The 13,618-nt window shown below is 49.8% G+C and overlaps 1 protein-coding gene across 5 annotated transcripts in view; it reads right to left on the bottom strand.

Annotated features, from left to right (window-relative positions):
* Positions 1–13,618, bottom strand: part of KANK4 (KN motif and ankyrin repeat domains 4) — a 107,065-nt gene that overhangs the window by 50,773 nt on the left and 42,674 nt on the right. Inside the window, exon 1 of one of the 5 annotated variants that reach the window (XM_043999369.1) lies at positions 3,771–3,958. The exons of 3 other annotated variants lie outside the window; for them this stretch is intronic. The gene's annotated coding sequence lies outside the window, so the exon portion shown is untranslated. Of the gene's footprint in view, positions 1–2,742; positions 2,943–3,770; positions 3,959–13,618 lie in introns of those variants that run through there. One more of the 5 variants, XM_043999370.1, reaches the window with a different exon arrangement.

Below are 13,618 nucleotides of genomic sequence, written 5' to 3'. Positions count from 1 at the left end.
CCTAACTGCCCCCCCTTTTATGTCTAGAATCCCCTCCCTGCTCACCTCTGCCTCTTCCAATCTGAGCTCCTGTCAAAGATCAGCTCCGTGCCACTCATTGAACTCAACTCCCCTCAAGATGCAAACATTTGTTAAGACCTTACTAAGCACACAACAAGGTATAAAGGAGCCTTAGCCAATATACATACATTGATGAAGTGCCTACTATGTGCCAGACTCTGTGCTAAGAGCTGGGGATGCAAAGAAAGGAAAAAGACAGTCCCTGCCCTCCAGGAGTTCCCAATCTAGTAGGCAGACGACGGCTAAACTGGCACAAACAAGCTATCCTTCTACTGGACCAGTAGAAAGAGAACTGGGCTCTCATCTCATCTCTCCTACTTTGTCTTATGGCCTTGGCTTTAATGTCTGTCTCAGTTTCCTCACCTACAGAATGGGTAGAGTATACAAAGGACTTACCGCTAAGTCCTGGCTAGGGGATCAAATGGGACAATGTATGTCATATGTTATAGCACCAAGTAAAGATAGGGCATTTCCCCTCGAGGGGAGGGGAACACGGCCCTTTCTGCAGGGCTGGGCAGGGCCAAGAGCTGCGGGAGAAGCCAGATGCTGACCCTCACCTTCTGCTTGGTCTCAGGACACTTTCCCTCCATGCCAGCCTGGTACCACCAGTCACCCCTGGTGGGGAAGGGGCAGGAGGAGATTAGGAGTAAAGCCCAATTTCAGTAGTATAAGGAACTCCCAGGTGAGGAAAGTACCTCTACCGGTACAGTTCAGTACCTTCTCTGTATCTTGGGGTCATAGCAGCTGGGGCTCCAAGAGTTTAAGTGACTCCCCCAGGGTCACACAGCCAATACATATCTGAGGCAGAATTTTTTTTTGAGGCAATTGGGGTTAAGTGACTTGCCCAGGGTCACACAGCTAGTGTTACGTGTCTGAGGCTGCATTTGAACTCAGGTCCTCCTGAATCCAGGGCCAGTGCTTTATCAACTGTGCCACCTAGCTGCCCCTGAGGCAGAATCTTAACCTGGGTCTTCTTTCTTCTGTGGCCCACTCTCTATTGCAAGATGTCTCTTACCATGGGATTTAGTGCCAGAGGACCCAGGTTCAAATTCTGACTTTGTAACTTGGTATGGGTATGGGTATGATCTTGGACAAGTCTCTCTGGACCTGTTTCCTCATGAGGGGGTTGGTGGGACTAGGTGGCACATTGTTGTTCAGTCATTTTCAGTCGTGTCCAACTCTTCACGATCCCATTTGGGTTTTTCTTGGCAGAAATGCTGGATCGGTTTGTCATTTCCTTCTCCAGCTTATTTTACAGTTGAGGAAACTGAGGCAGGCAGAGGTTGAGTAATTTGCCCAGGGTCCCACAGCTCCTAAGCATCTGAGGTTGGTCTTCCTGATTTCCTGGCCCCTCAGTGGCCTTTTACAGCAAGTGCGGGCATTATCCTCACCACACTTCCCTGTAAACCAGCTGGCTCAGACCCTGTGCTTTCCTTATCTCTGCCAACAGCACAATCAACTCCCGGTTCTATTGCATTCACAATACACTTCATGGAACTGAACATTAGCCCTTAGCCCTGGGGCTATAATTTGTGCCCTAGCAGGAATGAGACACCCCCACACACACCAAAAAAAGAGATAATCAGGAATGAGACCCCCTACTCAGTCAACTACCATCACTGCAGGGCAGCAAGGGACAAGCTCAACCTTCCACAACCACCCCAGAGATGGACTCTATTAGGATCCTCAAGCGAGCCGAGACCCTGAAATTATCCCCATTTTCCAAAACAATCCCATGTGGGGGGGAGGAGGGTGTATGTGTGTATATGTATGCATGTATGCATGTGTATATATTGGTGTACGGATGTGCATATATTCGTATGTGTGTATATATGTAGGTGTATGTGTGCAAATGCATGTGTCTATGTAGGTGTATATTGTGTATGTATATGTGCATGTGTATCTGTATGTATGCATGAATTTATGCATGCGTGTATAAGCCAAGACCGCCTCCCCTCCCCAAAACAAACCTTTGCAGAAAACCAGCCCCTCCCCCACAGGGCAATTCCTTTCCCTCCACGTTTTCTCCTTTATTAGGCAATTATTAAAAACAGCGCATTTCGTGCTTCGTCCTGGGGCAGGCAGCGGGCCAAAACAAACAGCGCCTTTGATTTTCTTTTAAAGAAAGCCTGGCTCCCAAGGCAGCCTCATCTCCCTGAAAAATCCCGGGAGCCGCCGCCGACATCACCAAGTCAAATATTAGAGCAGGTACCGACTGCACCAAAGCCGAAGCACTCTATTCCCTTCGGCTGCTGCCTGCAGAGACCGAGCATCACCCCCCACCCTCTCTTTAAGAGGAGGCTCGTTTCTCGTTTACCCTTGGCAGGTTCCCACCCCACCCCCAACACGCCCCCCTCCCCCAAGAATCCAGGTGCCAGGTTCCCAAGCACGTGCCTCGCACACCGGGAGATATCGAGAAGTGTGAGACGTTCAACTCTGATGATCCGAGACCCCGCCCCCCCAGCCCCCTGGTGCTGGGGAGATCATCTCCCCCAAACCTTTCCCCGCCTGGAGATAAGTCATCTCCAATAATGCCACATGAACGCAAATCTCATGAAGTCCATCCCCGCGCTTCCTCCAAGCCTATCCTTGCTTCTGCATTGCAGCAGCAACTGGATGTAATACTTGGGCAGGAAAAGGAAGCTTGGGCTCAGGGAAACGGAGTAGAAGTTACCTCCTCACCTTCTTCCCGCCGGCCAAGGAAGGGGGCCCGGACTAGCACCGGGTTCCTTGCACCGAGGCTGCTTTGCCCTGCTGCCCGAGAGCCCTGGGGCTCCAGAAGCTCCGAATGCCAACGGCAGTGTGTGTGTCCCCGCTGTTCAAAGGGACTCGTGCCCTTGCTGGTCCAACAAATCCGGGACTCCTTCGTACCCCACCCCCAAACAGAAGGGAATTCACGTCCAGCAATGAGATAATACTCGTACAAGTGCTTAGCATAGTGACTGGCATGGAGTAGGACCGTAATAAATGCTTACTCCTTTCCCTAGTCCCTTCTCAGTAGGAGAGTACCGGAATCAAAGCTGGGGGGGGGGGGAGGCTGGGGAGGCAAAATTAAAACAACCAGATTTTGATTTAGCAACTGGTACTGAAAGGGATGAATTTCTAGGTCACATGCCAACAATCTATCACAAGATTGTAGCCTTGTCTTCCCCAATTAGAATGAAAGTTATTTGAGGGCACACCCCTAATACTCAGCTCACTGCTCGGCACACAGTAAGCACTTAATGCTCCTGTCTATCCTCTATTTTTTTTATCTGTTTATCTAGTCCAATGGCCTCATTTTCCTGAAGAGGAAACTGAGGCCCAGAAAAGATAAGTGGTAAAAAGGTTTACTAGGATTCGAACCCAGGTCCTGTGAACTCCAGATCCTCAGTACCCCATCCTTGCCTATCTCATCAAAAGCTGTGGCATCCCTAATAAACTAAGCATTGAAGCAGCTCTTCATTCCTCCAATCCTCCCTGGGCGAATGACAAGGCTCGTTAGTTCAATTCTTCCTCTTCTAAGGAAGTGGATTAGTTAAGAAGTTTCACTTATACAACTTGGCCCTTTTCAGAAACTTCTTCCCACCCAAAGACAGTGGTGCCTTCATTAGCAAGCCCTCAGTCTCTGTTAGAAATCACAGGGCATCCCCAGCAGGATTCAGACGGAACCAGATCCCAAGCCCACTGCCCAGTGCAAACATGGCATCGTGAATTCAGGGAGGCAGTACCTGCTGCTTGCCCATCAATCTGCAGTCCCCGGGAGCAGAAAGAGAGCCAGCTAGTCCAGTCCTGATGGGCAGAGAGAAGGAGGAAGGAGCTGCGGTAATTAGGAAACAGGTCAGTCTATGGATCCATCTCCCGGGACAGCTCCTAAATGCTGCTCAGCCTCGCTGGCTTCTGAAGGGCGTGGGGCCGGAGCAGGGCTGTGCGGGGCAAGGCAGAGAGATTTCTGGAGCCTGGGAGGGAGGTATGTGGGGCTACTCATTCATCTCCGGCTGTCTGTCTCAGCTCTCTAAGCAGGAGCGGATGGTGGCAGCCTTGCAAGTGACAGTCACAGGCTGGGAGACAGTCGGAGGCTATCCAGGGGACAGAGCAGGCGCTGCTAGTGAACCTTGGGAGGAAGGGGGGGCGCAACAAGGCATAATCAATAGGGGGAAAGAAGAGCCGCCGAGGGCCCTTTCTGCAGGCTCAGCAAGAAGACTCTCCTGAACTTTCCACTAAATGCCTTGTCTTGGCCACCCCCAGAACTGACGCTAAATGGGGGAAGGGGGGGGAGCTGACGTGGGTCCCCACGAACCAGTGGGCTTTCATCAGGCCTCCTGCAGGGGCCAAGAACCATCCTCCTCCACCTCCGGGCATTTGTCATGAGATATCAAAAGCATGACTGCGATTTGTACAGAGGTGTTCATAGAGAGCAAATGGGGGTGGGAATGGGGTGGCCAGCTGGCCCCAGCAATGGAGACATTTCCTGAGCAACCACCACCACCAACAGGCATTTAATAAAAGCATGTCAAACTGTGACTGAGAGGGGCATATCATAAAACTACAAATACAAGAAATATGCAGAAATATCCAATTCAGTGAGCAGCCAATATTTTCTGACAGGCACCGCTGGGTGTTGGGGACACAAAGACAAAAACAAATCCATGCCTGCCCTCCATCACTCAATAATCAAGAAAGTACTTATTACACACCCTGTCAATCAAGCATTTATTAAGCACCGACTATGTGTCAGGAGCTTCTTAAGAACACAGACAAAAACTAAGACATTCCCTGCTCTCCAGTGGCTGACATTTGATGAAGTCATTATGTTAAACAAGTGAAATCATGGCCACATTTCAGGAACACAGATCTAGAAATGAAAGGGGTCTCAGAGACCATCTCATCTGACCTCATTTCACAGAAGAGACGACAATGGTCAGGGATGATGAAATGACCCCACCAAGGTCACACAGGTAGGAACAATGAGAAGCAGGGCTTGAACGTGGGTCTTCCGATGACATAGCCAGGGCCCTAGCCATTGAACCATCCTGCCTGTTCTCAGATCACAATTTAGGTTTGAGTCTCAGCTTTGCCTCTTGCCAGCTCTGTGGGTGTCCGTTTCCTCTTTTGTTGAGTGGAAGAAGGAAGGATGTTGCCGATTTCTAGGATCCCTCCCAGCCTAGATATTACATGATCAAAAAGCCTTCTTGGATCCCCCCACCCAGAGGTGATTTCACCAGAGATGCCTGGGCGGCCCTGATTTGTCTGTAAATGATCTATCTATGGGAATGACCTGGGACTCCTCTGTCCAGGCTACTGTCTTCACTGCTGCTATTAAACTGTAAACCCCTGCAGGGTAGGGGTCCCTTAATCTTCATCCTTGGATCCCTCAGAGTCTAGCACTGTGCCTTGTAGACATGTTAACGTGCTTTTAGAAGCCCCTTTGAAATGATAAACGGATGTGAACCATAACTTAACCTCCAAGTGAAAAAGGGAATTAGAGAAATAGGTCTTCTCGCCCAGCATCACCCTGGGTATAGATGGGAAAGCTGAGCGCACCCCATTTCCATTCACCCACACTGCCAAGGCTGGAGTCATCCTCAACTCCTCCCTCTCCCCCCAATCAGCCAGGTGCCAGGCTCTGTCAGTTCAGCCGGCACCTCTTCTCCCTCCCGGGTCCCCTTCTCTCCATCCCTAGTGTAGCCACCATCATTCAGACCCTGCTCTCACGGGACCACTGCAGGCTCTTATTTTGTCTCCTGGTCAGCGTCCCCCACACCCTGCCCCTCACCCCTGCTGCCTCCCAATCCGTCCCTGACACAGCTGGCAAGGGGCATTCCTGAAGCCCAGAGATGAGCATGCGCTCTTCCTTCTCAAGAACCTTCAGAGGCTCCCTATGGCCTCCACAGTAACAGCCCATCTCTTCTGTTTGGCTCCTGCCCATCTGGCCCCTGCCTGGCTTTGCATTTGGAGCCCAGGTTACTCTACTTCAGGCTGGGAAGGGGAAGGGAAAGGATTTATATGGCACCTACTGTGTGCCAGGGCCCGTGCTAAGCCTTTTTTGCAAATGTTATCTCATGTGATCCTCACAACAGCTATGTGAGGTAGAGGCGATGATTATTCCTATTTTACAGATGAGGAAACTGAGGCAGACAAATGTTAGGTGACTTGCCCAGGGTCACAACAGCCTCAACAAGTCTGAGCTCAGTTTTGAACTCAGCCCTTCCTGACTCCAATCCTGGCATTCTGCTCACCATAGTGCCCCTTGGCTGACTATTGCCACTGCCTAGCTGGTTACTGAATCAATGAATAAATTATTCCTGATCCAGAATTTTTCCTACCTTATGCAAAAAAAGGACACGTACACACCGAATACAACTATGCTTATTTTTAAGTGCTAATGATACAAGGGCCAAAATCAGTCCCTGTCCACAAGGAGCTCACATTCTAAAGAGATCAAAGAACCACTTGAAATGATCACAACCAAATGTGGCCACAGGGAAGAAGGGAGAAGGTAGAGTGACCTCACCGCCATCCTAGGAGATCATGGGCTGGAATACCGGATACACAGGTAAGTTCGGAAGACATCTTAGTTGGCTTTTCTGAATTGCTCCCCCCTCCCCTTTTTATACTCATCACATGATTCGGCTCACTGGCTGGAAGAGAAGGGAGGCATCTTTTCTAGAAAGGAAGGTGATGTAACCCAAAAGACATCAATAAAAATCAAATCTAAAAATAAAAATGGATCAGCCTTTAGCCATCAGGACGTTCTTCCCAAAGATCAGCTTTCTTGGCAGAGTCTTCTCTAACTCAAATCAAAATCAGGGGCAACGGTGAGTCCGACCGTGCCCCAGAGGGGAGAACCCCAATTTGGGCAAATGCCAACTCGATTGATCACACCTGACACCTGTGCAGAACCTGGCTTCTCCAGGCGTTTCCAAGTCCACCATCTCAAGAAAAAAATCAAACAACCTGATGACCAACATCCTCCCAACCAGGAACTTTGGTCACAGTTAATTGGGAGGAGGGGTACAGAGTGAGAACCCAGGTTTCTGGGCTCCCAGTCACCACCTTTCAGTTTTATGTGAAAAATCTAAAGGCTCACTCTCTCTTTTGCCCCCTCCCTCTTACTCTCCTCCTTCAGCCTTTTCCCCTTTCCTCCCTTTCTCTGCTTCCTCCCAAGGTACAGAATGTCCCCAAAGTCTTAGTGCAGTCCTCAGTTACTAAAGCTCATGCTCTCTGTCTGTGTCTGTGTCTGTGTCTCTGTGTGTGTGTGTGTGTGTCTCTCTCACACACACACACACACACACACCACATATTTTAACTGAATTTCCAAAGGTACAGAATGTCCCCAAAGTCTTAGTGCAGTCCTCAGTTACTAAAGCTCATGCTCTCTCTGTCTGTGTCTGTGTCTGTGTCTGTGTCTCTGTGTGTGTGTGTGTGTGTCTCTCTCTCTCACACACACACACACACACACACACACACCACATATTTTAACTGAATTTCCAAAGGTACAGAATGTCCCCAAAGTCTTAGTGCAGTCCTCAGTTACTAAAGCTCATGCTCTCTCTGTCTGTGTCTCTGTCTCTGTGTGTGTGTGTGTCTCTCTCTCTCTCTCTCTCTCACACACACACACACACACATATTTTAACTGAATTTCTCCACGAAAGAGGCAGCCCCCCAGAAGTATTTGAAATGACCACCTCCATTCCCTCAACCATCAGAAATGCTGTGCAGCTGGAGGGGGAGGAATTCTTCACTCATAAACAGAGCCGTCTCCAACAATAAACAACTTCATCTTTGAAGGAAAACACGCACCTTCCTGGGCCTGGTCTTCTCTCTCTCCACAGCCCATCTAGCCTGACATGTGGGGGTCCAGGCTCCCTATGGTTCTCTCTCAGAACAAAGGCTCAGAATCAGAGCTCCAGAAGGGAACTCATTGAGTCCAATTCCTTTTTTTTTTTTTTTTACAAATGAGGAAACTGAGGCCCTGAAAGAAGTGACTTTCCCGTCGTGACCCCAGAGAAGGTCTCATTCTTCTAGTCTGTTCTGCCTCCTCACTGCAGGCAAAGGGTGGAGAGCTGCCCATGTGCCCTTCTATGCCCAGCATGTGGACAGAGGGGAAACAGCGCCCTTAACTCTCAACACTTCCCTGCTGTAAGATGTCAAGGAGCCCCCTCAATCTGCAGAGACAGAGTCTCCAGATTTTGCACTCATGTCAGGGATAGGGATATCCCACATTGAGGCCAGAGAGAGACAGAGAGAGAGAGACAGAGACAGAGAGAGAGAGACAGAGAGAGACAGAGACACAAAGACAGACACAGAGAGACAGAGACAGAGAAGAGGTGGGGAATGACAGAGAGAGAAAGAAAAAGAGACAGAGAAACAGAGGCAGAGAGAAAGAGACAGGGAGATAGAGAGAGAGAGAAGGGGGGAGAGAGAGAGATAGACAAAGACAGAGAGACAGAGACACACAGAGACACAGAGACAGACACAGAGAGACAAAGACAGAGAGGAGGGGGAGAATGACAGAAACAGAGAAAGAAAGAGAGACAGAGGCAGAGAGAGAAAGAGGGAGAGAGAGTCAGAGAAGAGGAGATGGAGGAGAGAGAGAGAGAGACAGAGAGAGACAGAGAGAGAGACAGAGAGAGAGAGAGAGAGAGCTAAGAACAGAAAAAAAAAAGAAAACCCACTTCAGTTTTGAATAAACACTTGTCTGCAAAGTCTTTCTTCCAGGAGGAACAGAGGCCATAGAATCTTAGAGCTGGGAGGGACAGAATCTTAGATCTTGAAGGGACCTTAGAACACAGAAGGTCACATCTGGGAGACAGCTTAGGACATAGATTGTCTGAGACAGGAGTTTCCTTAGAAACATCCCAGAACATCAGAGCTAGAATAGACCCTAGAACACTGAATGTGAGAACCTGGAACGCTCTCCCTTCTCACCTCTCCCTCTAATTCTTCCTCATGTCCATCAAGGCTTAGCTCAGGTTCTACCTCCCACCTGAGAGCTTTCAGAATCACCCAGGTTCTTCTCCTGCCTCCAATGATCACTTCCTATTCTACATCTGTGCACCTGCTGTTTCCCCTGCACCAAATGCAATTTCCTCGAAGGCATGCTTCCCTCTTGTATCTACTTCTAGGAGGCATACTGCAGGTGCTCAATAAGTGCTTGCTGAGTTGGATGGGAGAGCATGAGATCAGCTAGAAAGGACCTCAGAGGCCCTCTCTCCTGACTCATTTTACAGCTGAAGAAACTGAGGCGAGGAGTAGGACTTGCCCTCAGTCACAGAGGCAGTCAATAGAGAAGCTCAGATGATGAAGGGTGGGCCTGTCTGGCTGGAAGAGAGAACACCCTCTGGGAAGTGAGGCCTTGAATGGTGTGCTGAGAAGTCTGGATTTTATTTGTACTTCTGGGCTCCACCTCCCCCAGACCCATATAGCTAAGAATTCCTTTCCCCTTCTAAGCTTACTGCACAGGACTCCGCTTCTCACACTAAGCAGTCCGGCCAAACTGGTTTACTTGCCGTCCTACCTCAGGGCCTTTGCCTAGGCTGTACCCCCTGCCTGCAGTGCCCTCCCTCCTCCCCTCTCCTCCCCTGTACTGCTGAGAGATACCTGGGCTCAAGCTCCACCTCCTCCACAAGGGCTGTTCTGATCCCCCTCCCCTAACTGTTAGCAGTCCCACTACCACAAAGGGCAGTCACTAGACATCTAGTTTAGTTTATTCTGTGTGCATTTGTCTACACGCTGCTCCTCCCCAACAGAATGTAAACTTTGAGTCTTTGTACCCCAGCACTTAGCACCCCAACAGGGTGGGCCCACATATCCTGCTGGAAAAGGAAAGCCGGCAGCCCAACCAAGAGGGGGGGGGAGAGGCAAGCTCGGAATGCACAGATTGCTCTCTTCTTGGATTCCCATAGGCTTCTACTGGGCTGGGGGGAAAGGTCAGACACCCAGGAGGTCTGCCAGATTACCCAGAAGCCGGGTGGGCCCAGTGAAATTCAAGCCTCCCCGAAACAAATCAACAAACCGAAACTCTCTGGGAATATTCCTTATCATCACGGTCATTTCCGCTTGAATTCTACTGGAGCACAGAGGGAGGAAGGTAAAATATTCTGTAAATCTGTGAGGTGCTGCTTTGGGGGGGCGCGGGGAGGGGCGTCCTCAGGTCGAGCAGCGGGATGAGCAAACTGGAGGGGGGTCAAGGACACAGCTGGGATCAGCAGCAGAAAAAAAAAACAAGAAAAAAACAGGGGAGGGGAGCTCAGGTTACTCGTGAGAAAGCCCCCGCCCCGCCCCTCCCCTCCCCCTTTCCTCCTTCTGCCTCAGGGGTCCTTAGTCTCCTGACTCCCACAGGGGGAGGTGGGGGGGCAGGGGCTGATTTGGATCCAATTCTTCCATTTTACATATGAAAAAACAGCAACATGGGGATGTGAAGCCAGGATTCAAAACCTGATCCTCCACCTCTAAACACAGCACCCTCTACAATTCATTCATTCCCTCATCCTTTCATCCTTTCATCCATCCATCCATCCACTCATCCATCCATCCATCCATCCATCCATCCATCCATCCATCCATCCATCCATCCATCCATCCATCCATCCATCCATCCATCCATCCATCCATCCATCCATCCACTCATCCATCCACTCATCCATCCATCCATCCATCCATCCATCCATCCATCCATCCATCCATCCATTCACTCATTCATCCATCCATCCATCCATCCATCCACTCATCTGTCCATCCATCCATCCATCCATCCATCCATCCATTCATTCATCCATCCATCCATTCATCTATCCATCCATCTCCCAAGGAAGTACTTGAATCATGCCAAGAAAGACTATTAAGAAGTCATCCCAGGGGCAGCTAGATGGCTCAGTGGATAGAGCACCAGCCCTGGAGTCAGGAGGACCTGAGTTCAAATCCGGCCTCAGACACTTAACACTTACTAGCTGTGTGACCCTGGGCAAGTCACTTAACCCCAATTGCCTCACTAAAAAAAAAAAAAAGTCATCCCATTCTCACATTTGGCTACTATAATAAGCCTTGGGCTCCCTCTGGCCCCTCACAGACCATTCACTCAGTGACTTCGACATTTGCACTGTCTGTACCCCAACCCTGAAACCCTCTCCCTCCTCACCCCCACTTTCTCTGGCTACTAGAATGCCGCCCTTGATGGGAAGCTTTCCCAGTCCCCTTAAATCCCTCCCTTGTCGACCCCCTTAGCCTTCCCCTAGCTCGTTGATACAGATTTGTTTGCATGTTGTTCCTAGGGGTGATTCATGGGTTCCTTGGGGAAGATCCATTGCCAGTTGCCTTGACTAGTGTCTTGGTCTTCAGTGACTCTGGAGGAGTGAGTGAGGCTTATGACTGCACAGCCCTGCCTCACCTAAGCCCAGCTCACTAAAAAGTCAAGAGTCAGCCATGAGGACATTGGCCATCTTCGAAAATTGAAGGACAAACAACAGGCTTCTCCGGGAGCCTCTCGATGTAACCCCAGCACTTAGCACATAGCCGGGGCTTGATGTCTATTGACAGACTGATTAAAAGCCCTCTGCAGCTTTCCCACAGACCAGCCCCCCTCCTCTGGAGAGAGACCCTTTATACCAAGTGCCCCCCCTTTTAAGCTATCAGAAATGGACAACCCAACGTTTACACTGAATGCTTTGCAATAATATTTATCTAAAACCTGTCAAGTTGGGAGAAAATTCCATTTCATAACGTTGACCGTTTATGCAGTAGGTGAAGGCCGGCTGGGTGGGAACCCTGAAGGAATCAAGCCTTCAGCCCAAGGAGGCCGAGGAATGCAGAGCAAAGAGCTTTTTATGCTTTTAAAAATTAATGAGAGCCAGAGATTTTGCAGCTGGCAAGTTAATTTATTGGGCACGAAGGGAAACACCTGCACATTGGGGGGGGGTGGGGAGGCATAAGCAACTGATTAACTCAGAAATGAGTCTGTTGGCTCAGAAATAGCCTCTTCTTCCCCAAGGACGCCATGGTTTAACAGAGTCGATCAAACCTGGACCAGGCTGGCAGAGGGGATGAACCGCAGTGTCACAGCTGGGAAGGCCTCTAGAACCGGAAAGGTCAGGCCTGGAAGAGACCGTAGAACGTGGAATGCCACAGCAGGGACAGGCCCTAAGACATGAAACCTCCACCCTGGCAGATTTCAGAGCTTGGGGAGGAGGGGGAGGGAGGCAGGTGGACCTTAGAGCATCAAATATCAGAGGTAGGAAGGACCGACTAATAACTATAATAATAATAATTAGCATGTCAATGGCTCTTTAAGGTTTGAAAAATGCTTTACAAGTGGTCTCATTTTATCCTCACCACACCCCCAGGGAGGTCGTACTATTATTATCCACATTTTACAGGTGAGGAAACTGAGGCACGAATCAGTTCAGTGACTTGCTCAGAGTCACACAGACACCAAGTGGCCAAGGCAGAATTTGAACCCGTGTCTTCTTCCTATTTTCAGATAAAGCACCCTAATGACTTCGCCAACATCCCCTCTACCTCTCCCTGCCTTCCCCCCTGCCCAGACCACATAACTGATTTCATTAGGATGGACAACTCCCAGTGAGACCCCTCCCTCTACCAAAGCAGTTGTTCTATAAGTCTTTTTTTGGGGGGGGGGCAGGACAATGAGGGTTAAGTGACTTGCCTAGGGTCACACAGCTAGTGTTGAGTGTCTGAGGCTAGATTTGAACTCAGGTCCTCCTGAATTCAGGGCCAGTGCTTTATCCACTGCACCACCTAGCTGCCCCCTATTCTATAAGTCTTGGGGGCTGCCTGGGATGCTGAGAGGCCAAGCAATTTGCCCCGGGTCATTTCACCCCAAATGTTGCCCCTTCTACCCACCTTTTACCAAAAGCCTTTCCTGCTTCCCCCTGAACACAATGAATGCTGTCGATGGTTTGCTTGTACACACACACTGTCTCCCTCCCCCATTAGACTGGGAGCTTCCGGAGGGCAGGGAATGCTTGTGTCTTTCTTTGTATCCTCAGTGCTCAGAACAGTCACTGGCACACAGTAGGCACTTCATCCATATTTATTGACTGACGGCCTGACGGCAGTATAGGTCAAAGGAGGGACTTGGTCCCAGGTCTTCCTGACTCCAAATCAGCCTCTCCTCTCCCTTCCACTCCAAATATACCCTTCTGTGAATGATCTGACCTGAGCTCCACACCCCAGGGAGACAGGAAGGGAATGTACGGGGCTCTGCTGAAGCTGAGAGGTTAAGTACCTGGCCAAAGGTAACCCAGCCAGACAGCCTTGGACCTGGGCCCCAGACCTTGTGAGAGCAAGGCTGAGGTTCTTTCCTTTACACCACAAATATTCTAATGTAAGAGTAAATATTAATATTGAAGCTATTATTATCTAAGTGGGATCTAGTCAGGGCCAGATTGAGAAAAAAAGCTGCAAAGGCCATTGGAAAATAAAATGAGCTCGCTGTGCGTCCACAGTGAGCCAGCCAGGCTGAGAGGCCAGCAGTGCAGCTGAGGGTGTGGGGGAGCTTCAGGAAGAAAACGCTCCCACCAAGAGAGCCTTATGGGGCAGCTTGACAACATCAGGGGAG

Source organism: Dromiciops gliroides, chromosome 4 (genome assembly GCF_019393635.1).
Source record: "Dromiciops gliroides isolate mDroGli1 chromosome 4, mDroGli1.pri, whole genome shotgun sequence".
Lineage (NCBI taxonomy): Eukaryota > Metazoa > Chordata > Mammalia > Microbiotheria > Microbiotheriidae > Dromiciops > Dromiciops gliroides.
Note: the sequence above shows the minus strand (reverse complement) of the source record. Positions and strands in the feature narration are given on the sequence as shown.